The sequence below is a fragment of the Passer domesticus genome, chromosome 1, assembly GCF_036417665.1.
Source record: "Passer domesticus isolate bPasDom1 chromosome 1, bPasDom1.hap1, whole genome shotgun sequence".
NCBI classification, from domain to species: domain Eukaryota; kingdom Metazoa; phylum Chordata; class Aves; order Passeriformes; family Passeridae; genus Passer; species Passer domesticus.
Window position 1 is genome coordinate 32,398,072 of NC_087474.1, and position 24,065 is coordinate 32,422,136.

Below are 24,065 nucleotides of genomic sequence, written 5' to 3' on the forward strand. Positions count from 1 at the left end.
TTCGTACTCAGCCTAAAGTATCAATCAATATTATAGAATGTTTTAAAACAAATGTAAACAATTTATATTATGACAATTTGTAGCATTACTTATTGATAGAAGAAAAATGATACAAAGAAACTCAGTGCCATATAATTCTAATTCTTAGTTGGTTATTATCTGAGATTGCTCTTGATTAAATATGATTTGTGTTATATCTGTGTAATTCTGGTCTTCATTACTATAATAAATGTGCATTAAGACTGCATTATAATGTCCTAATTGTGAAATTGCCATTGAGTAAATTAAGGTTATGAGTATTATAATGCAATATTTTACTGAATGTTTTATTTCCTAGTGCTTAAATTTCCTTGCATATTGAAATAATAAAATAATTGTTAAAGTTAATAAATAATGATAGATAGTCTAAGTCAGCAGTAAGTCAGAGAAGAATCCAGGTTTCCTGAATTCCTATTCTCTCCCTAAAGAATAGACAAAGTAGATACTTCTTTCTGAAACTGTAGAGATGCATAACTGATATAAATATAGTTTTAATAGAGCCTGAACATTTCTAAAATAAAACAAGATCAAGCATCAAAATAAAACTTGAAGATACAAGGACATAATGTAATGAACTTTCCTTTGAGGCCAGTAGAAGTCTTTCGATTGACTTTAATAAAAGTGTTATCAATTCATAATGTGCTGGCATCAAGTGTATGAATAACTCCATTAGTTAAGTAGCTAAAGCTCATAACAGCTTATATGTTAGAAATGTGCAGAATCAAACCCTGAATGTCTCCTAAAAAACCTACAAAGAGTCAGAAGGGCTCCATTTACATTATAGATCCCAAATGGAGTGACTCTGTCATCCACATTTTAAAGAATTTATAAATGGATCTGCAAGGCGATCACTGCGGGGTTAGTGTAACACTATCTGCAAAACTTTAGTATTTTGGAAAACAATGGTCATTCCAAAATATGCTTTTGTTGAGCATTAAAATAAAATTAGAACCTTTCTGAAAAAAAAAAAAAAAAAGCCAAACAGGCATAAAAAGACATAAGTCAGTAAGAATACTCCCTTTTTCCCAGTTTGACGATGTTCAACATTGCATAGCTGGCCCAGAAAGAGATTAACACACTGAATAGGTGGGGTTTGAACCTCTCTTGCCCATTTCCTCCAGGGAACGCCTGAGCACTAAGCAGCCATCTACTTTGAGGAAAAGAATGGAAAGTTTTTCCTTCTCTCTCTCTTTTTTTTTTTTTTCCTTCCAGAAATTCACTTCTGAATCTGAGAAGCCTTCTTGCTGGAACAAATATTTTCCACAGAAAGGTTCCATTTCATCAAGTCAGCATTTTTGCATACAAACAAATACACTGTGGGAAAATTCCCACCAAGCTTTACTTTTCAGTCTTTCAGAAAACAATCATGCAAGGGAAAATTATAGGAATGGCATTTACAAAGGCATACCCATATGATTCTCTGTTGAGTTCAAACACAGTGGCATGGCAATATCTAGGACAAAGACTTGAAGGCATTTAACCTTTCATTTTTAGAGCAGTAGAAATCTCTGATAGAAGGAAATCAGCCAGAGATAAATAAACAACCAAATTCTCTACCATCCATTCACAAGCCACCATTTATTCCGTTTATAAAAATTTCAGTGGGGATTGTGCTGAAGTTTGTCAGCCGAGTCTGCAGGACCAGGACTGAGAAGGAGCAATCAAGAGGTTACTGACGTAACAGGCCCGAGTGTCTTGAGCAGTGTGTCCTAGAAATGGGAACCAAGGTCATACAGCTCAAACTGGCCAACAGCTGCTTGTGTAAATAGTCTCACTGAATTCAAACCTGCCCTAAAAAGGCACTTAACTATCTTCTGGCTGCAATGGGAAAAGAAGGTAAATAACGGGAATAAGAGCTATGCAGGCAGGCTGTAATCAAATGTTACTTGCAGAAATGGCTGGGATCATCATGAAGTTATCTACTACTTCCATCTGCCCTACATTCCATTGGCAGTTCAATATAAACCAGTTGCTTTCACAGTGATGGGAAAGCACTGGCATAGGGTATTCCTGTGGTGAAAGCTGTGCAGGCATGCACCATCAGTGCCATTTCTCCTGTGGTCTCAGTGTTTGAGTGCTACATTTTCTTACAGAATCATTGAACACCCCGAGTTGGAAGGGACCCACAAAGATCATGGAGTACAACTCCTGGTCCTGGACAGGACATCCCATGAATCACACCACTGGTCTGAGAGCATTGCCCTAATGCTTCTTGAACTTCGTCAGGCTGGGTTGACCGGCTGGTGACCATTTCCACGGGGAGCCTGTTCCACTGCCCAACCACCCTCTGCAGAACCTTGTCCTGATACCCAACCTCAAGCTCCTAGCAAATCTCTACTGGTGAGCAAGGCTGAGAAAGGAATTCGTGTGGCAAAATTTAATGAATAAATGCTGGTAATGCAACTTGCAGCTGCACACTAGTTGAGAGTGCAAAGAACATTAAAAAACATAACCCCATCCAGCCTGCACACACATTTTCTCTGGATGAAAGTAACATCATTTGCAGATACTAGTCTTGTAGGGAGGTTCTGTAACCATTTGGGAAATGAAAACTATTCTTACATACTGAACAACCAAAGAAGATAGAGGGTGGTGGAAAAAACATATGTGACAGTTGTGTTGTGCGACAGTTTTTCTTATCCTCCTCCATACCATTTGCCTGGCAAATCCCTTCTTTTTTTTTTTTAGTTTTTCCTTAACTTTTTGGGTCTTGAGCACAGGAACAAGCATAAAAATAATATCCAGTGAACATTAAAAATTATAACATCTCTACCACTTTTATTTAATTTCTATTATCTACATCAAAGCATAAATTTGGGAAGGCATGGTTATGCAGGGTAAAGAAACAGAAGTTTAGCAGAAGGCCCCTTTCTTCAGTCTCTTTAAACACATAAATCACAAATTCTCAAACAATCTTTTGACACAGAGGTACTTGATTAGGAAAAACCAGCTCTAATGAAAAGGTTTTAGCTAGCTTGGGATGAAAGAGATGCTATGCTTCCCGGTGAATTCTGGAGCTGTGGGTCTTCCTGGGTCATACATTTCCAGCTCCCTTGGAGACTGTCGCAGTGCTGAACGCTCAGCAGCATTGGTTTTCATCCAAGATGCAGCGTGACTGCTCCAGAAGGTACTCAGCTCCACGATCACATTTGAAACATCAGCTCCTGTCTCTGAGGTAGCAGGCTGGGTATGATGAGTCGGAATCCCACTGAATGAAGCATCATACAACCATCCTTCAGAAGCCATCTGTACCTCCTCCAGAACACTGTGGCTTTTCATTAGCAGTCTTGGAAGAAGTGCACTCATCACACCTCCTGGGAATTTCTGAAGAATACAGTTCAAAGGTTCCCTCTTTCACTTCTTCCTTATTCTAAAGCAGGGAAGGTATCCTTGTTCCGTCCAGATCTTAAAGAGGTGAAATGAAGTTTGGCACCTTAATTTCAAAACATTAACAATCGCTTAGACTTTCACTTTTGCTCAGACCTGATTTATGGCTCTCACCTTGCAGGACATATAATTCAAATCACCATCCACTTAGGTCCACAGGAAGAATCTTCAGGCCAAACCATTACAACAACCCATTACTCTTCTGGCTTTTCTACACCACCAGGAAATGTCAGTGAATGCCAAACTTTTGCAACTGCAAACAAAGGGAAATGGATATTCATCTCTACCATTACTTTCATAATTAGTTGAACAGGGAAAAAACAATCTTACCAGGAAATCCTCACAAGTCTGAACTACATCTGTCAGCCTTGCTTGCTTGCCAGTTCTTCTGATGAACGACAGGAAACATATTCCAACTCCAGCACAGATTGTTCAGAGGACACAAGACAGCCTCATTAGCACTGTAACCTGCAGGCAGCAGGCAGACACTAAAAACCTTCAGCCTTTGGGTAGGGTGGAAGAGATGCAACCACATGGGCTTGCCTGACGCAACTGGATTGTGTATTCTTGTTCATGTTGATCACACAACCCTGACTGTGGCTCTTTATCAATGCTCATGTGACCTCGATGGAGCAGGCTCTTAGATCCCAAGCTCACGTGCCTGAAAAACCTGGATAGTGCAGGTTCCCCTGCATGCAATTTCCCAAAGAATTGCATTTCTTCCAGGCTGGAGGGTAACTCTGCAGTAAAACTACTAATTGATGCAGTCATCAGATATTAATAGAGTCACTTGAAAGAGTGGTGTAGTTGCTGTGCAGGACTTGCTAGGCACAGCAAGTCACGATATGAGTGTATCACTTTTTGAAAACGATGTGATTTTGTCAAAGCTTGCTGTACAAGACATCATGAAATGTATTAAAATAAATATTCTGAATATTTATTTAAAATTAAATACATCAGAAAGTAAATGAGGCATATTTCATCGGTCTGGATGTTTCTGTTCCCTCTAGCTAAATTCCGTATCATTAAATGAAGAATTTCACTAGGCTTATTAGTTTGTTATCTATAAAACTTTTAGAAAATTTATATATGCCCCACCCAGCTGCTTTCAAATAAAGGCACTAGAAACTCTTTGACTAAAGGTTTTTTTTTTTCTCTTTGAAATCCACAGAAAAATTTATGTTAATTTCATCAAGTGAAGGAAGCCACCTTTATAAAAGTTTCCTTTTGAAACAGGTTTCTTGGAGTCCCTTACTCTAAGAAAAATATTGCTCTTTAGATCCCACCAAGGCACACTTCTAATTTTATGAGATTAGGAATAGCCTGTCAAAATTCTGAAACACAGGGGGATCCTAATCATGAGCAGCTTGTTCCAGCTAGAATCATATTTCCTATGTTGCAGGACAGCAGTGGGCTAAGTGCTTCATTTGCACCTCACAGAAATGTGCTTTTCCTCCCCAATTTCTCAGCAGAATTCAACAAGACACTTCCTCTGGCCCTTAGCAACAGCCCTTAGCAAGGGCTGACAGAGAAGTACAAGCAGCAAAGCCAGGACTAGCAAAGAGCTATTGATTCGTGAATGAAAGAGAACATTTTCTGAAATAAAAAAAAAAATCATCTAGTCACAATAACTCTAGGACAAGTCTAACTTTGGTGACTAGAAGCAAAAAGAGCAGGCAAATTGAATTGACATTGCTCATGCTGGCATTCCAAGGGTAATATTTTCATTATGATAAAATGTTCTTTGACAATCTCTCCGGTGAATTGGGCACAAACATGCTTTTCTTCTACATTGGTCCTGCCTATCTTCCTGTTCCACCTATTTTTATACTACTAAAAAATATTTGTCTAGGCAATGCAAACAAAATCCCCTCTTCCATGTGTTTAAGTTCCCTTGCTGTTTATCCTATACTGCAGTACAGGACCAGCAAGACAGATTATAATTTAGTTTCAAATTAATTTTTTTGGTCTTCTTTTCAGTTTCTATTCGGAAAAGGAATAATAAAACTTGCCCAAAATATTAGTAAACATGTAGGACCTGAACGAAAGTTCTACAGCACCCCTTCCCAACAAACACAGCACCAGAGGAGCATACACACATACATAAATAAATACATATTTATGGAGGTGGACAGGCAAGGGTGTTTCATCCAGAGAAATATTTTTATGTGCAATAATATATAAAAATCAACACAAATTTTTGTATTATATAAAATATATGTATATAAAATTTCTTCAGCCATTTTAAAACTTTGATTCCCAAAGACAATATGTGAAAAGATGTGATTAGAAATAGTCACCCTGGATCTTCATCATAAATTTCCATGGGTTTTTTTGCCCATATTAATCAGGTGATAATTTGTCTAATTAACATTTTTCATAGGAGGGAAGTAGTCTGTGTGCTTTTCAACACTGCTCCAAAAATATATAGCAGTATTACGTGACAAAATGCATTGGTAGCAGATATATGACTATTGCTTGTTATTATAAAGCGTCAGCTGTGCATTCATGGGCTGCACAGAAGACAGTCTCTGACTGAAGTCTTGTAGAGTCTCTGTAAAGATTTATGTGATTTTTTTTTCCCCCTGCAGCTTATGATGTGGCAGAATGACCGATTTATGATGTGGGTGGAACTTTGTTCAGCACATGGAAATGCCTCCGCTCTCCAGATTATGTTCTCCTGTGGTAGGCAGTAATGCTTTCTGCCCTCCATATGGCCACCATGTGCCAGCACACACCAAATTGGTATGTGGGTTAAATGTAAAATAACCACAAGAGCTCCTGAGCCAATAATTACAAAGCTCCTTTTGATATGGTTAGTGTATCATTATCTGTACTGTGCAATAATAAAACAGAGCTCATGTTGTCCCTCTCTTCTCCTTCAGTAGCTGCAGAGCTCTCTGCAGAACTATCACACAATTGATGTTCACAGAATGCTTTTAGGAATTGTCATAGCAGCAGCAAAGAGCACACCAAAATCGCAGTTCTAATTAGACGTTAGCTTGAATAAAATACTGGAGAGGACAAAAAAAGAGGCTTATTCTGTGCATTCACTAAAGACATACAGTCATACACTAAAGATACATTCACGTATCTTGTATCCTGGTCTGAGCTGCTCAGGCTCTGGGGTAGATGAGCTGGTTTGGAGGGCATCTCAGGTGTTAAAGTCCCTCTGTCCATTTAAAGCCTAAATTATCAAGTTTAGTTTCTGTACTTGTGTGTTCAAGGAGCACACAGCTCTGTAAACACTGCTAGTTCCCACTTTTATCCAGGTGTAGTTCAAGCTTGGATCTGAGTTATTTTATAATTTTGGCCTTGCCGCAAGTATCTCGAAAGCTGGTCCCTGTGGTTTTACCCAGCAGCTGAGATAAACTGGGTTTCAGAAGCAAATGCTTCCTGGATATGCTTTGCTATAGGCTTAGGACAGGTCATTCTTAAGCAAAGAGCTCATGACTATTGCTTTGCTTAGCTGCACTAATTCCCAACATTTTTGCAAGGGTTTTTTATAGACCTGAGATTTGTGAGAAGGTAGAATTTAGTGGGAGGGATTTGTTAAACAGGGAGTGCTTAAACTGGTTTTCCTCTTATGCTTGACAAATATGGATTATTACTTGTCTTAGTTCATAATGGTATTTTATGTGTGATTTTGACTGACCTGCTGTGTTAAATGAAAACAAATGGGACTTGTCACTCACTTCTGTTCTGAAAATGTGGTTCAGAACATTCTAGCTGTCTGGTGCAGGATGGGCTTCCTGCTCATCTTCTTGCAAGATCTATAAAGCAACAGATGAGCACAAATCTTTCTCAATATGAAAATGTACAAACATTCCCATTAATCAGGAATAGAGAGGCTGGTGCACATACAAAACTCAGTTAGAAAGTAACTCACATGAACGGCAAATAAGATTTTCAGTTTTGTTGCCTATTTGTCATTTGTAACAACTGACAGTGTTCCAATGAGCTTTACCATTTTTCTCCTTATAATGTATGGAGTATATTAATGTGTCATTAATTATAGTGTATTAATTATTCATTATGTTGAATTAAATAATAAAGAAAAGTATGTCTGGGGTATACAAAGGAAAGCTATGTGTAAATATAGATGTGTACAGGGCAGGGTCTAAGAGATCTGCCCTTAATGCTCTGTAAAGGGCCATCATTTTTCCAATGCTTTTGGTGGTATTTTTTGGTCAAGGACTTGCAAGGACTCCCTGTGATCAAAAGGGAGTGAAGGACCTCTCAGGGGCAGCTTCTCCAGCTGTGGCTTCCACCCAGGCTGGACACTGTGAGCACCATAAAACCAACAACATGACACTTCACTGATAACCGTGTCACACATCAGGGGAGGCTGCAACTCCTCACATTTAGCATAAAATATTCCAGCTCAGCTTTAATCTTTATTAAGACTTTTTTTGCAAAAAAAAAACAAAACCCCAAAACAAAACAAAGCAAGAAACCAAACTACTTTCTACTTTTCATTGTTAATTTTCTTGCAGTTGCCATTGTATTTTTATATTTGTAACTAAAATGCTGGCCATGAAATTTTTACCCATTTCTTTCTTTTTTTTTTTTTTTTCTTTTTCCTTCCCAATCTGTTATAAACCAGTCATTGGTTTTCTGACCCAGACAGCTCCCACGGGTATCAAACATCCTCTAAGTACTAGATTTTTGGACTGGCTTTTTTTTTTTTTTTTTTTATTTGGCTGACAGACATGCAAAATCACACACAGGGAAACTGCTCCAAACCAGGTTGGCAGAGACTGAAAGCTACTACTATCTGGAGTCTGTCCAGAGAGAGATGGGAATTACAGAAGTTTTGTAGTCTCAATCAAGTTCCTGGCTGACCAGTATCTGCATCACAAAGCCACCACTATACCCTTCACTTGGCAGTAATTAGTACTTTGTTAACGATCTCCATCGGGAAATGGTTAACAAAAAGCACAAGAGAGACCAGAGAGTGAGTGATGGGGCAAACAGCTGAACATCCAAAACAGCAATATGCCATATCAAGAATATGTTGGATAAAGAGGAACACTCACTGTATTTATATACACAAATCTGAGACATCATAGGGGCCACAAAGTCCTGATGGAACAAATCAAGGAACAGGAATAGGGACAAAGATACATCTTGGGTTTTTTGGGGGTTTTTTTCTTCAAGAAAAAAGACAGGACAAGGCATTTAGACATGAATACTGTGCTTTCCATTTCAGTGAGAGCTAAGAAGCTGGCTTCTTGACTGCCTTTGAGTTAAAATGAGGAGAGAAAAGAAAAATATGTATGTCTTGTTGGATGTGTTTTGGAGAAAACTAAATCATGGGGAAGAAGTCATAAATGATGGTCTTTCTGCTTGAGCAACTCATAGAGATGTTCAAGAGTCAACCTTGTCTCTACAAAGCACTTCAAATAGCATCACATCCTCTGAAAAGCAATAGAGGAGGACACAGACTTTTGTCAGGGTCTTGGAATACACTGAGGGCAGGTTTTCCCTCAGTAGGTGTGGTGTGAAACGCATAATATTTGGAGAGACAGCTAAACTGAATTTGATTCAGAAAATTATGAGGGGTTGCTTAAAAAGGTGGAAGATAATCTGGATGAAAGAAGGCAAATATGAAATGACAGACCACTATTTCAGGAATAGCCTTATTAGGGATCAACTACATAAGAGCAGATTTCTAAAAATTCCTAAGCTGGTTTGGAGGCTCTTGAGAAGATAATTGAAAGGATAAAAGGGTAGGGGACCACTGGCAGATACTGAAAAAAAAAATGTTCTTCAATAAGCTGTTCAGATACAAAGGGAAAAGAAAGCACAATTGCAGGTTGATATGGTATTCTAAGGCGTTCTTTAGGCACCTGGAAATAAAAGTCCCATAGAAATCCTGGAAAACCAGGACACCTCTCCATGTCTGACTATATAATATGTAAGGACACAGCAGAACACTGGGGCATACAAAGAGTTACAAATAGTAGGAGGCATAAAAAGCAACCAGAAAATGTTACCAGAACAAAAGATGAGGAAAGAAGTACAGCAATATAGAGCAGAGAGAGCAAATAACAGGCTGCACAACAGAGGGCAAAGCACCCATTGTTTCAGTGTTCACTAAAGAAGCTTGCTATGCACAATGCCTAATAAAATTAGTTTAAACAAAAGAATACGGGGTCAGGCTGGGGCAGAGAGGGAACAGTTAGATATGCTTATCTAAAATATTCAAGTCCTGACCACACTCACCAAGAAGTACTGGAGGAACAAGTCACAGTGATGTCTGAGCCATTAGAACTTGCCTCAGAGTGTGTTGGCCTGAGGAACAAGGAGGCAATTTAGGATGGAATAGAATAGATAAAGGCATAATTATAAATATAACTACAAATATAATATAACTATAACTATAACTATAACTATAACTATAACTATAACTATAACTATAACTATAACTATAACTATAACTATAACTATAACTATAAATATAAAACAACACCTGTCTGTTGAAAGGGGAAAAGGAATCATAGAACAGCCAGCCTACCTCTGACACCCAGAAAAGACTCCAACAACTCCCTGTACAACATGCTGACAAACCCTTTGAGGAAAACGTGTTAAAAATTAAAACCAAGTCACACCAAGTCACATTGCTTTCCTTAATTTCCCAGTTAACTCACATTTATAGCATTCAATATGCTGTATCTTTGTTTTAGCCAGGGTTCTGGCATGACCCTTTGTGACATCCAAATCTTAACTGGTTAAGTGTAAGTAAAATCACTGTCTAACAGAGTGTACACAAAAAATTGCAGACACAGATGGGTTCTGTGGCACACATGGGTGATAGTTTCAATGTGATCTCAGAGAAGATCATGTACATCTGCTTTCTACTTATGGATGATATAGGTATTAGAACAGAGAACAGACTTAGAAAATTTGCAGGTGGCAGTGAGAAATAGGGACAGGAGAGCTTTCAGGTGCTTGGGGGACGAGGATCTGAATTCCAAACAGTCTTCACTCCAATTAAATAAATGGAGTTCAGCAAAAACATATCTAAAGCATTATGCTTGGGAAGGGGAAAACAAATTAATACTTAAATAATAGGAAATAAATGCAATATTTTCAGAGCTACTGAAGAAAAAAAAAAGTCAAAATTACGATAGATTTCAAAGTCAGTGAGCTAATAACATGGTACTGTTACATGTATTAGGAGCTACACTGTGTGTAAGAAATGGGGATTGGGAAGTTTCATCAGAAGTCCCATTTACAGCTCCAGGCATACTTAAAAACACAGGTAAATTAGGGAGAAGTAGACAAGAACAACAAAAGTGGAGGTAACATACAAAGAATGGTGGGAGAGACTGGGATGCCTTCTTGAGGGCAATGACCAGGAGCATGACATCAGACTTCCAGTGCATAAGTTGTCACAGGATGGGTGGTGGTCCACTGGAAGTTGGTAGGACAAAAAAGGACAAAAAGAAGTGAGTTTTGTTGGCAGCAAAGCAGATTTGGGTCTTGCAGCGAGGACAAAATCCTAGCTGTGAATCCTTTTAGGCAAACACATTAATAAAGGCTGAGAAGTTCTCCCTCCCAGGAAAAGGATTGTGTTTTGAATATGTATATCAGCAAGAAGTCTACAATAAAACAATCAATATTAATCAAATTTTCTTTTGGAACCAGGGATCCCACCCTGACTTCCCCAACTAATGGAAGGATTACTGGCAGCCTGTCTCACATATTTACTCAACACTATAATTATCATTACCTACAGATTCAGTAAGTTCTGATTTGCCCTCCACTGAATGATTGGTATCCTAGTAACACTTTTTTCTTTTTTCTTTCTTCTTTTTTTTTATATCAGTTATTTTTATCTTTGCATGATTTGTCAAAGCAAAGACTGAGGACCTTTTATGCTGGGTAAAGTCTATGTTTTACCAAGACAGATAGTCTTTGTTATGCTCTTCAGGAGATCTTGGATCGTGCAACTTGTTATTCCAGTTCAGAGCAGTCATTTCACCCCAACTTTCCTTCTCCACAGCAACTGTTGCCTTCACAGTATGTTCTTAATGAATGTAGAAATCAGAGAACAAGAGAGACTGCTTCAACTCAGTTTTGCTTCCACTCCAAACCAATCTTGCTCCCTCCCCAGGTACTCAATACTGTTATGTCAGGCCAAACAATTTGAGCCTTAATTAGAAAATTATCATTAGCCCAAGAACATGGTGATTTCTTCCCACACACACATCCACCATGATATAACAAAAGCCACCATTTCCAAGGTCCATGACTCCTTAATCCATCTTTGTCTTAGGGGAAGAGGAGCACTAGTTCTGCAGTGTCCCAGATCCCCTCTGAATACCACTCTAGCAGTTTTTATGATAAGAATTTTCTGCTTGGACCTTTGGTTTTGGAACTCACTTCATTGTGGGAATTGGTACCTTTATTAATAGTCTGCATGAGATGTTTGGAATCTCTGCCTGCTGAAGGTATCTACAGGAGTGCAGGAATGAGAGCAATGTGAGGCGATGGCCAAGAGCTACCAGATAAATCAAGGTGCAAGATGAGTAGAAGTGCCCAAGCTCTGTGCTTTGCTGTGTTTTCCAGCTTTTACTTTCCCTTTTGGGTGGTCATGGGTTTTTCTCACTCCAAAACACCCTGCCACACCATACTCCCATTTTTATCTGATTCATAACATTTCTGCATGGCTAAGGAAATAAAACAGTAATTCCCACAGTCTTCTTGAGTGCAAACATCTTGAAAAAGGAGTGGAATGCCTCTCTTGTCATCACTAGTGGACTGAGGACCCTCAGCTGTGCTTGTTTCTACGATCCTCAAGCAACTCTACCTTATCATTGCCTATGAAAGGTTGCATTGCTTCAACATCAGGTTTGCTTCCCTGCTCCTTCTCCCAGGCAGGATGAACCAATTCAGGATCCTCACTGATGGTGAGTGAAGGGACTGGCACACAGAGTCACCACAAACATTAACAGATCTTGGCTAGTAGAGAATCTTCAGGACCAAATCCTGCCTCTACCCTGGGTAGAGGCTAGAGCCTAGTTTCAATCCTGGTGGATTCATGACTCCTGGAAGCCCATGTGAGTCAGAGCTGCTGCTGGGTGAGTGTGTCAGATGGATGTGCCAAGGAACCACTGACTGCTGCTTCTTTAAAAGCACACGTTTCCTAGGTTATAGAGAGAGCTAATTTCTGCCTACAGAAGTTCCTTAAATATACCTTTATTATAGATGGTTTGAAAATATGTGTTGAGAACCAACACTACTAATATGTGGGTAAATTTTAATGTATTGTATGAATGTCTAGTCACAAGCACGATTGCCCAAAATATCAAGACAATTCCTCTTTTCTGTGGATAAAGTCAAAACAGAGGGATCAAAATTTGATGGAAAAAGACACTCACAAGTTTCAGACATGAATCCTGCAATATTTCAGAGATTTCATATTTGTTGTTTGACACTCACTGTATCTTGAGTGAGACACTGAAAGTAGACTCTACAGACTTTTCCAAGAGTCATCTGTGTTGTGCAGCCCTTAAAGTTTTCTACGATTTCACACGGCAGCATGTTAATAAAGATTGAGCATTGGCACTTCCATCACCCCTACTTTAAATAGATTTTTTTTTTAATACAGGACCAAATAAGTCCAAGTGCAAGAAAAATATCAAGAAAAGACTTGAAATGAATGGAAACTTTCCAGATAGATGTCAAAGAAAAAGCAAATTGCCAGGAAAAAATAATCTTATCCTGCCCACTTCAGGTCTTAGAAACTTAATTTCTGTTTGCCACTTCAGCATAACTATGAGCAACATATAATCATCTAGGTTATCATTATTCATTTGTCTGCAACACAGTCAGAGTGAATGATGGCAGCGTCAGAAGAAAGATGCCATTAAAGTCAGTAGTCTCATTGTGAAGTTGTTTAGCTATGGCACACAGAAGATAAGGTGCTCCCTGCTCAAAAAGCTGCATTTCTACTTTGCAGATAATAACAAAACTGTGAAAAATCACAAAAGTGATTGCATGCTCAAACTTCAGAGCAGACCACTAAAACTAGGACAGTGCTGTGAACTGGGCTGCCTGTTAATGTACTCCACAGCTGGGATTGTGCACATGGTGCTTGCAAACAGCCAGTCTCAGAGATGTACCTCCCAACACAGCTCCCATTGTGCTCCCATCCACAATGAGGTGAGCAGGGTAAAGAAATCAAAGCAAAACAGAAGCTATAAATTTTTCTTTATTATGGAGTCCCTGAGAATACTGTATCTCTACTATGGTGTAAAAAAAAAAAAGAAAACAGAAAAAGAGAAAGAAGCAAATAACCTTGTACTTCAATTCAGAAAATAAAAAACAAAGTAAAAATTACTTGTTCTTGCATAGGTGATGCAACAGTTTATTATGCTCAGTTAATTTATTTTAAACTTTGCTGTATGTAAAGGCTCTCAACTATTTCTCTTTTGTTTTGCTGAGGGTTTTTTAATCAGAAAATAGTCATGTGCTATAAAAAATTGTAGACTATAAAAGCCAGATGCCTTACATATTCCTATGTCTGTTATCTGCTTCCCTCCACCTAAACATTATAGTTTTTCTTTACCCCAAGACAAGAACATTTCCTAATCTTTCTTTTGGCCCCTAAACAAAGACAAAATCTGACTCAAACTGTGGAGGATTTATCAATTGTTAGACTCATATAATCAATAATTTTCAAAGAGAAAATGTTGATAACTGGATACTTGCCAAGCACCACTCTCTGGGAAGGAAGAAATTTGTAGACAATCTTTGAGGGGTGGAGTGCACATCTGTCTTTGCACTAAGGACAACTGGTGAATAATGATTCAATCCAGTATTTTTGTTTTGCCATTAGCAAAAAAAATATAAAATTTTGCTGAGGGTTAAATTCTGATTCTTGTCATGCCAGTGATGAAATTCATCTAAGCTCTAATTGGATCTGAGTTTCACCTGCAGGGGCTTTTCACAAGAGTGAATTACTTCTCAATCTGTTATTTTCTGCAAACTGCCCAGATAAAGATCATTTATTTGGCATATATACATACATTTATTCATTTAATGTACATTCTTACAGAGATATCAGAGACTGCGACCTGTAGCCAGAGAAGGAAAAGAGGAGGAAAACTTGACTTCAAATTAGACATAAGAAGAGTCAGTTTTGTGGCTACTGAATGTGGAGGTATTGTCAATGCCTGTGCAGCTTTGTTTCAGCAGGAGATGCAGCAGAAAAAGAGCAAAGGTAAGTTTCCCAGTAATATCCACTTCAAGTTTGGCAGTGGTCATGGTACATTTGTCACTATTATCTCTATACTCAGAAGGCAAATATCCTTAGCAGGGTCTGATACAAGTTTTGCTTCAATTGAATGACACCAGAAGCCTAGTGTCTGCAAACTGTGGTCAAAAGAGGAACCAACACTGGAAAAAAATTATTATTTTCCAAGTTCTTTACTAACTGTGGAGTGTAATCTGATAACAGAAGGATGAAAAAGTTTGTATGATCTGTCATCACAGAGGAAGACATAATTTGCATTGTGTAAGAGATGTTCCCTAACACTAAATAGTTACATGTGGTTTTTTTTTTCCCCTGGGCACCACGAAGGGAGAGACAAGACTGTCTAAAAAGGAGGCTAAGATGGAAATGGGGTCAGCCAAAATTCAATTCCCAGAAAAATACTGGAGTTATTTACAAGCAGCTACAATAAAAAAGTGAGATAAATAATATCTGACAATGATTTGTTAAAAGCAAATAGGACCAAAGCAACTAAATTTTTGGTGGGGAGTAAGCCATGTGAATAGGGAGAAGGAATATCTCATGGCTTTAGTAAAAACTCCCTAAAAGGGCCAGTTAAGGAAACAAAAACAAAAACACAAACAGAACCAAAAAACCAACAAACAAAACAAAACAGATAAATAAAAACCACCAACTAGGAAAAAGACAACCACAAAACCTTCGCCAAAGAGTGGAGACACAATTGGCCAGAAAATTATTCAGGAAGTATTCACTGGTTCTTCAGAGGGTCTTAAGGTGCTTTTCATAATTTTTATTTGTAAAGTGGAAAACTTATATATTCACACATGGAAGGCTGGAAGGAAGGAGAAGAACTGTAAAGGATCTCAAGAACTAAAGAAATTACCTACGAATAAGATGGAATCAAATAACAAGATTTTGCAACTGCAAAATTATTATGGCAATAGTGCTTAACTGTACAAAGAAAAGATGAAGATTAACTGGGCAGGGGAGAATTCTGCAGAAAAGGATCTGGGGTTTGTTGTGGATCACAAGTTGAATAGGAGTCAACAAGGACCCACGGTTATCAAAAAGATAAATATTACAGTGGGATGGATAAAGGGAATTATTGTCTGGAGGACATGTATTCCACTCTACTCATAATTAATAAACCTCAGCTGGAGGTCTATGTTCAGTTTTAGGAAATGCATTTCAAGAAAAGTATAGACCAGTGGAGAAGAGTTGAGTTTGAAGATCTTAAAATTGGGGATGTTTTACCTAGAGAAAAAAACAAACAAACAAACAAAAAAAACAAACCTAAGGAACAAAATTAATAGTCATGAAGTATTTTATAGAATATTACTAAAAGGAATGGGATGATCTGTTTCCATATCCATGTAGGATGGGACAAGGAATAATGGGCTTAAAAGGAAGAAAGAATTGAGCTAAGCATTAGAAAAAAACTTTTTCTAACTCTAAGGGTAGCTAAGTACTGAGCTGGAAGCTTTTAAGACTCATTTATGCAAACCACTGAGGCACCAGTGTAAGAACTAGATGATTTTCACAGGTCCTACAAGCCTTATTGTCTGTGACTGTGCTCATTTGGAAATGCCTGAGCTATTGAGGCAATAGATATTATCAATACCTTGTAAAAAAATTCAAATATTTCATATTCAGATGAAAACGGTGTGTTTCAACATCTGGTTTTGTAACAGCTGCCATAATAAATTTCACCTCCCAGTGAAGTGATCACGCACATTTCCCTTTGCCATACAAAGCAGCATTTTTTCAATATTATTTTCCGAGCCTTCATTTATGGCTGTATCTTCTGAAAGGAGCTCACTTTCTAAAACCTGCAGATGCTTTCATTTTTCTAACAGTTTTGAAGAAACCCCATTGAAACCCATTTAGTTTTAGTATGAGAGAAGAAGGTAGAGATCATTGCCTGCTATATTAAGAAGGAAGTGGATCATTTTCTGAGGATAAATACACTGTAATACTGTACATATATAAATACATATATTTCATATTTACAATAATATTGTATACTTACATATGCAATAATACTGCAGCAGGCAGTGAAGAGAAGGACCCTTATATTTTATATTATCTGTGCCATCCCTTGCTAAGGCAAGCCTATCTTTTACAAAGCATTTTATAGCAGTTTTTAATGATTGCTACATATAATGAATGGTTGCATATGGCTGGAGGGTAACATTAGCTCAACACACAGGGTGATGTGAGGAGCCCTTTCATGTTTTATGGGTTGCCTGTCATGCTGTTGCTCTTATACAGTTCTTTGAACACAGTATATAAAGTACATATGCCAAAAAGAAGCTATGTAGTCATTCCAAAAGACCAAGAGGAAGGGCAGGAAGGAAATATCAGCTATCTCTGAACTCTTGAAAAGCAACACACACAAATGCACCAGCACAAGTGGAAGTGAGGATCCTCTCTGCCAGCACTCCTGGTCTTTCCTGTTACCCACATCAGTTTCAAACAGGTGTAAATCAGTGTCCAAAGCTAATCCTGACTTCTATCAGTGTGGATGAACAATCTGGACATTCTTCTCTTCTGAGTCTTGCAGACCTGGTGGTTGTCTATACTTATGTCTAGTATTATGAAATATTCAGAAATGTGAGACTATAGGGTTGTATAAGCAGTTAATTTGTTTTATGTTTCACAATCTGCCGTGGAAGAAAAGGAGCACTAACAACACAAGAGACTTTTTCCACTATGTGTCTGTATACACAGGTGCTGAGCCATCTTAGACCATTAGAGCTACAGTCACCATCACTGCCACAGGAGTTCAAGGGAGCAAGGGGCGGTGACATCCCTAGGTACACCTCCAGACTTGCCTTCCCTGCCCAGGCTGGCTGAACTTCATCTTACATCCTTGCCTTTGTCACCAGCTTAGCTGTTGCACTTTCTCCAGGAGCTGCAGGTCCTTTCTGCTGTGACAGCAGAGGGGATAACACAGATGTTGCCCAGCAGCAGTGTCAGCTCCTGCCTCTCCCTTCACCACTGCCATCTCTGTGGGTCCTGTGCTGCACCCTCCCCGTGGCACTACAACTGCCCCTAAAGCTGGACTGGGGAACTCAGCTGGGTTAAAAATAGCCTTTTCTTTCGCAGAGTTATTTTTAGCTCGGATCAGTTCCCCGATGTGGGTCACCATGTAGCTGCACAAATAGTTGTGCCAAGATTTGCCAGCATATTTGCAGAGTGGAAAAAAATTTGATAGAGGAGGGAAGGAGAGAGTTTGATTGTGGGGAGACACTGCTAAGAGCCTTCTGAGAGCTTTTAGCAGGCACACTGCGGCTCCTCACCGAGGGTCCCCAGTGAGAAGGAAACCCGAAAGGCTTTGTGCTGCCTGGATGATGAAGACACCTGGACAACATCCATGGTGCAGTGTTTTGTGCTGCTGTCATGGTTTGGGAAAGGTGGATGGCAGGACCTTTAAGGACCATCAAGAATTTGGGCAAAGTATCTTGGTCACCAGCTTTATCAGCTGCTTTGCTCGTGTGGTACATATGGGCTTCATAAGGAGCTGGTCCTGTGCCAGTTCACAGTACGATTTTGTGAACTTTACAGAGCGTGTGTACAACTGATATCCTCCCCAGTATCAAATATCACATGTTAGAAGCTGCAGCTCGAGTTTAAATGTATAAGGTAACAGTTTAGATCAGGTGAAAACGGAATCACCCCACAGGTGGGTTAGGTATGAGCTGAGCACAGGAGAGCTCTTCAGGCTGAAACAAGGCTGCCAGGGGTCGGTGCCCGTGTAGTGCAGAGCAGGGCGTGTGAACTAGCCCACGTGGCAAGTGGAATATTTTGAGACTGTGCCAGCAGTAAATATGAACCAGGAAGTAGCATGCAAAGTAAATGAGGGAGACAGAAAGAAAAATCAGCTGCTTGTGCACATGTGGGAGTTGGCAGATGTAAGTCAGGCCATCCAGGTTTGGTACAGCAGCAGGGAAATTACTGCCCAGGCAGGGAGAGTCCAAGGCACAGAGGCAACAGGAGTGACCATTCCCAGATCAGCCTTCCACAAACTCTCAGAAGTCAGGGTGCTGCTGGGAGATAGAAGCCACAGTTCGGACAGAAAAATACTTCAAGTCACCCAAGTAAACTGGAATAAGCAGTTACCAAGATATCCAGTTTGACTGAAATGGTATTTCACATGTGCCCTACCTGCAGCCTTTTGTTTCTGAGCTCGTAACTAGAACTCTTGCTGTAATTCTTGCAGAATAAACCATTTCCTTCTTCAACCTTCTCCTTCATGAAGGTTGTTTAGTGTTGTAAAGGGAGCCAAAATAAAGATGCTGCTACAGAAATACTAGAGTCATATAAAGTGAGATAGCATCACCCCAAGGGGACTGCTTCTCAAGGTATGTTCAGGGCCAGGCACTTCCTACCACATGCTATGTTTTGGAAAGAAGTTCTTGCTGCCAAGTATGTCCTTTACCCCGCCCCATTTCTTTCTACTGCAGGAAAATGAAATACCAAACATAACTGCAGGCAAATCCCCAAACTTCCAATAAGCAAACACTGAAATATGTGATCTCAGCAGAAACTGGAAATCTGAATGGTATTCGAATGAGGTCATATTGGAAATTTGTCTTATTGGAAGTGGTTCTGTGGCAGTATTGTAAAATAAACTTTGTAAGCTTCCCACCTCTCTGAAAGGTGGCTAGCAAGGACGCAGTAAAGAGATGCATTTTTCATTGATTGCAAATTTTGAAATAAAATTTTAAAAGTTTAAATTGTGTTGCCAGGTGCTCGTAAGGAAGAGCCATCTGAAGATTTAAATAGGATTTAGATGTGTGGATTAAATAGGACTTAGAAAGTGTGCTTCAGACAGGTCTGGGAAGCCCATGGTTAAGCTTGTCTCAAAATGCCACTGCTCAAGGGTACCAGAATGAACCTTTAGCAAGGTCAGCTGTGTTCCTGACTTCTTCTGCTCCAGAAGCCACTCCAGCATATCAGGACACTGTGATCAGCACAGTGGGGACCATATTGCTAATCTCCCCATTTTGCAGAATACATGTGTTCTGTGGAGTGTTTTTTGCTCTGAATCAGGATGTTTGGGAGTTCAGATCAAATGTTCTCACTGAGAGAGTCAGCCAGCTAATCTCCATGCCAGGAAATGAAGCCATCTGATGTCCTGAGGTGAAGCTATAGGAGGCTGTATGAGTCCAGAACAACTTGAAATCTGTTTTATAAATAAATCCTCATTGGTTTGGAGTGTCTATTTTCTACCACAATCAGTATTACCTTATTTTTTTTTCCAGGCCTTATCAAGGGGACAAATGCAGAATCTGCTACTTACAGGTGTGATTTTACAGATTTTACAGATTTTACAGATTTGTAAGCTGTTTGCAAAATGCTGTTTGCAGAAAATCCAAATGCTGTCTGAAAGAGAGAGGGTGACACTTTGTACTGGCAAGCTGTAATTTGCTATTCTGCCTCTGACTCTTGTGCATTGCAATACTGCAAATAAAGATCCTGGAGACTGAGAGAAGCATGTACTGTTTGTTTGGCTCTGTTGGCAATGACATTAACCTCAAACAAATGAAAAGTTTCAGCTAAAGAAGTCTTTTAAAATTTTATTGTGTCATTAGCAAAATAGGTCCTTGTCCTCCAATCTTTTGGACAATGAGGGAAGTCCAAAATTAAAAATTCTCTCTTTATTTTGATGATGTTCTGAAAAGAGTATCTCCATAAGATGAGCATAGGATCTGCTGGCACAGATAAATGGTGCTTTGTAGTCCCTGTCCAAAGGACTTATATTCCCCCACTGACTACAGAAGGCCCCAGATCTTGATGTGAAGACATACAACGTGATTAGATCAAATATGATTGCTTCTGGTGCCAGAATGGGAAGATCCATTTCCCTCTTCTCAGTTCTGCTGCTGGCTCCAGTTTCCTCGTCCACTTACCTTTGTGCCCGGCCTGGCATCCAGCAGGATCAGCCACAGATCTCAGTTCAAGAGCCCAGGGGAGAATTAAAGTCATAGAAAACTGTGCATAGGTGTCTGCCAGCTTTGTGAGCTGAACTGGTCCAGCCCAGTGAGTTTCAGAGTAAGTCCTGTGACATTACACCAAGATGATATAGATGAATAAGAGAAATAAGGTCATAGGAAGCTTGAAAAATTTTGGAGGCATGTGGACTATTTGAAGTAGCAGGATGCAGTTCCTCCCATCATGTGTAGCTGCCCAGAATCCAACAGGGAATTTTTGTGCTAAGGAGCCGATTGCTCAGGGTGAAGATGCCAAGGAAAGATGCTGAATTCCCAAGCCATGGTTTGTAGAAGGGCTTGGCATGCATGACTTGCACTGGCACAGAGACCAAAAGAGCTAAATTTGTTCAAAGCAGAGCACAAAGCAGGGGACTTCTGGTGATACCAGAATCCTGACTCAGCAATTAAGAGGCCCAGTTAAGGGCCAAGGCAACAGCAAATGTTTTGCTGACTGGGCAGTCCCCACTTCCCAACCTGCAGGGTGAGGGAGGAGGCATCTCAGCAATGAGGGGCACTGACAGGTCAGGTCATCTCTGCCTGCCTCCATACGCAGCTCAGGGGTTGTGTTCAAAGTCTACATGAGTGACAGCAGCACCATTTTGGGGTCTCAGCCACCTTTATCTGGAGAATTTGGGAGGATTTATAGACTATACACTAAAAGGCTTGGAAAGGAAGACCTCTGTCTTTTTTGTCTTTGAAGTTTACACTCTTTCTTCCCCTTATCACTATGAGTCTCACCAGAGCAGAGAATGAATTTCACCATCAAAACATTAGACAGCTGTGTAAAATAAGAAGTATTTTTCCAAAGAGGAAGCTCAAATGTTTCTGCCCAAGGCAATTCAGGATCAAAAGAAGGACACATTGATTTCTCAAATAAAAGCATTTTCAAATGAGAGTCCCTTACTCTTTGGAGTTTTTTAGAAAATGATTTGCAGATGGCACATCTCTCCCCGGTGTGACTTTTTCCAGACACATGGAGCATTTAGCACATCCGCAGTTTGGAGGCAACGCGGCTCGAACGTTTATGCGCCGACTTAGTAAATGAACATATTACTGTGAGTGCCTCCTAGGTAAATAACAGAAGTTTCCTTACGAAACGATCAAAGGAAATGCTAACAAAACCCTTCCACCGGCACAATACAAAGTACCCGTTTATCAGCTATCTGCAATTATTTACACAAGAAGGTCCCGCAGAGCCCGAGGAGGCACACGGTGCCAGCTGTGACGCATGGCTGCGTGCACCTGGAGCTGAGGGCAAGGAGAGGAGCCCAGCCTTTGGACACCAACCTGCATCAATGGCACTGGTGCTTGTCTGGGAATGCAGCTCAATGGAAAAGCCTTTTTTGGTCCATATAGATCAATAGCAAAAAGTGTAGAATTGGCAAAATATTCAGAGAAGCACACCTTTAAAAAAACACAGGCAAAATCTTTACATCCAAACTACAGCTTCCAGATGTTTACCAGAACACCTAGAAATTATTACTGTGGTGAAAATCATATTTCTTCTCTTGGCTCCATGTGCTGTCTTTGTCAGCTGTGTTCTCACCAAGAATTATGTTCAGAACTTCTGCTCAGTTTAACCAGTGAAAGATACGCATGTGAAAAGATGAGATACATAATCCTTGAAGTTAACCATGACCAAATCCTCTCAAGTGTCAAACTAAGTTTGTTTTAATAAGAATTGTTAAATAATAATGTTGTCTCAAGGACATATCTTTCCCTTAAAAAAATAACTTACAAAAAGGCACTCTACAATTTTTTACTATTTGTGCATGTCTGTTAAATGGATACCAATAACACACACGCACACAGAGTGCTTGGACGAGTTCTGTAAGTGACTGTGACATAAGGAGACATTTAACAGCAGCAAGTTGAAGATGGCATATCTTAAAAAGTGCCTCTTCACATTTTGGGATGCTGGTTCAGTACTAACGCGACAGGAGGTGGGGTGCCTGCTGAACCAGCAGCAAGACCTCCTCTGCACAGAAACTTGGGGTTGCACTGGGGAAATTCCCTCTTTGTGTTAACTTTCTGCAGTGCATTTCTCAGAAACAAGGTCGCAGTCTCAAGGGCGTCATGACATTCCTGTGTATGCGCTTCAGACCGCTCCAGCAGGAACATATGCCGGAGCTTTTGGGAAAGGATGTGTTTTTCATTTCAGTGTGAAAGCCCTTATCAGTGTGCTAGCATGTGGGGAGGTTCAGGAGACTGTTTGGCATGAGAATTATACAGAAAAAATTACACCACATGAGAAGGGAAATCTATGACAGGTGTGTTAGGTACAAATATCTGAACAGTACATCACAAAATTATTAAGAAAACCCTAGCAGTGCTGTCTCAGCTCATGGAATTAGTAGGAACACAATTAAAAGCCCACTATTGTTAGCAGTAAAGTGCCAATTGAGTTTGTAAATTCTGAATCAGGACAACTTTTGGAATGAAAGAGAGTTTGTAGCTGGATAAGCCAGAAAAAAAATGTGTTCACAGAAAATTCTTTTCAGCATCAGTAATGAATTTGTTGACAGATATTATGTAGAACCAGATACAGACACTCCCTGTACATGAATGATTTAACCAAAAATTACAATATATACCCTTTCAGATTATATGACAAAAATAAACATATCAGTAAGAATGTCTCTGAGCTCCACAATTTATCATGTTTCAAAGGAGTCTTAAACTAAGACAATTTACAGCTGAAAATTTCATGGTTGTGTTCTCATAGGCTTAGTCTTAACCAAGAGTAACATAAGCTGTGTTATATCTGAAAAAACAGCTTTAAGTAGTGAAGTAAAATAATTATCAGGCTAGTTTCTCCACCATGTAAGGCAGTTGCAAAGATTTACAGACCAATCCTGCAGCCTGGTTTCTTTTTAATTTAAACGACAGCTACCAATGAAAGGGAAGTGTTTCAACAAAACAGAAAGTAATTTGAGATTATATTTGAAAAAACAATTTGAAGTTTACAGAAAGAAGTAACTTTGAAAAATGACCTGGGGGTTGTAACTATACACGATTGTTCTTATAGGAGCTTACAGTTGGAAAGTGTCTGGCCTAACCTGTTTCTCCTGAATGCAAATTCTTCACTGACACAGTGGAACAGCGTTGTACAACGTCCGCGCTGGAAGGGGATGGGCGGCAGCAGCCTCAGAGCTGGCTGTGCATGCTGAAGGAACAGGAGTCTGGCAATTGTGTAAGCAAAGATAAAACCCCTGACTGGTCAAGTGCCCCTTTCATATCCAAGGCAGGGAGTAAAGTGCAGAGATCAGGAAAACCAGAAATTGTAGTTTCAGCACTGAAGTAACTCTACATCTGGGGAAATGGGCTGGTCTCTTGTCACTCTTGCCTAATTCTGCTGGATTTGCTACTTCTATGGACAAAGTACAGTGAAAGGACAG

General features: G+C 39.6%; 1 long non-coding RNA gene across 3 annotated transcripts; it reads right to left on the reverse strand.

Moving 5' to 3' along the window:
- Window positions 1–90: 90 nt before the first annotated feature.
- LOC135296394 (uncharacterized) lies at window positions 91–23,859 on the reverse strand. Of its 3 annotated transcripts, XR_010358462.1 has the most exons (6): window positions 23,727–23,854; window positions 10,743–10,845; window positions 9,655–9,723; window positions 3,757–7,199; window positions 3,541–3,679; window positions 91–3,444 (listed from the first exon to the last, which is right to left on the reverse strand). It is a non-coding gene; the product is annotated as an uncharacterized LOC135296394 (long non-coding RNA). The 3 variants fall into 3 exon arrangements; XR_010358456.1 differs by lacking the exon at window positions 3,757–7,199; XR_010358461.1 differs by lacking the exons at window positions 3,757–7,199; window positions 9,655–9,723; window positions 10,743–10,845 and having other exon boundaries at window positions 23,727–23,859.
- Between the last annotated feature and the right edge of the window lie 206 nt (window positions 23,860–24,065).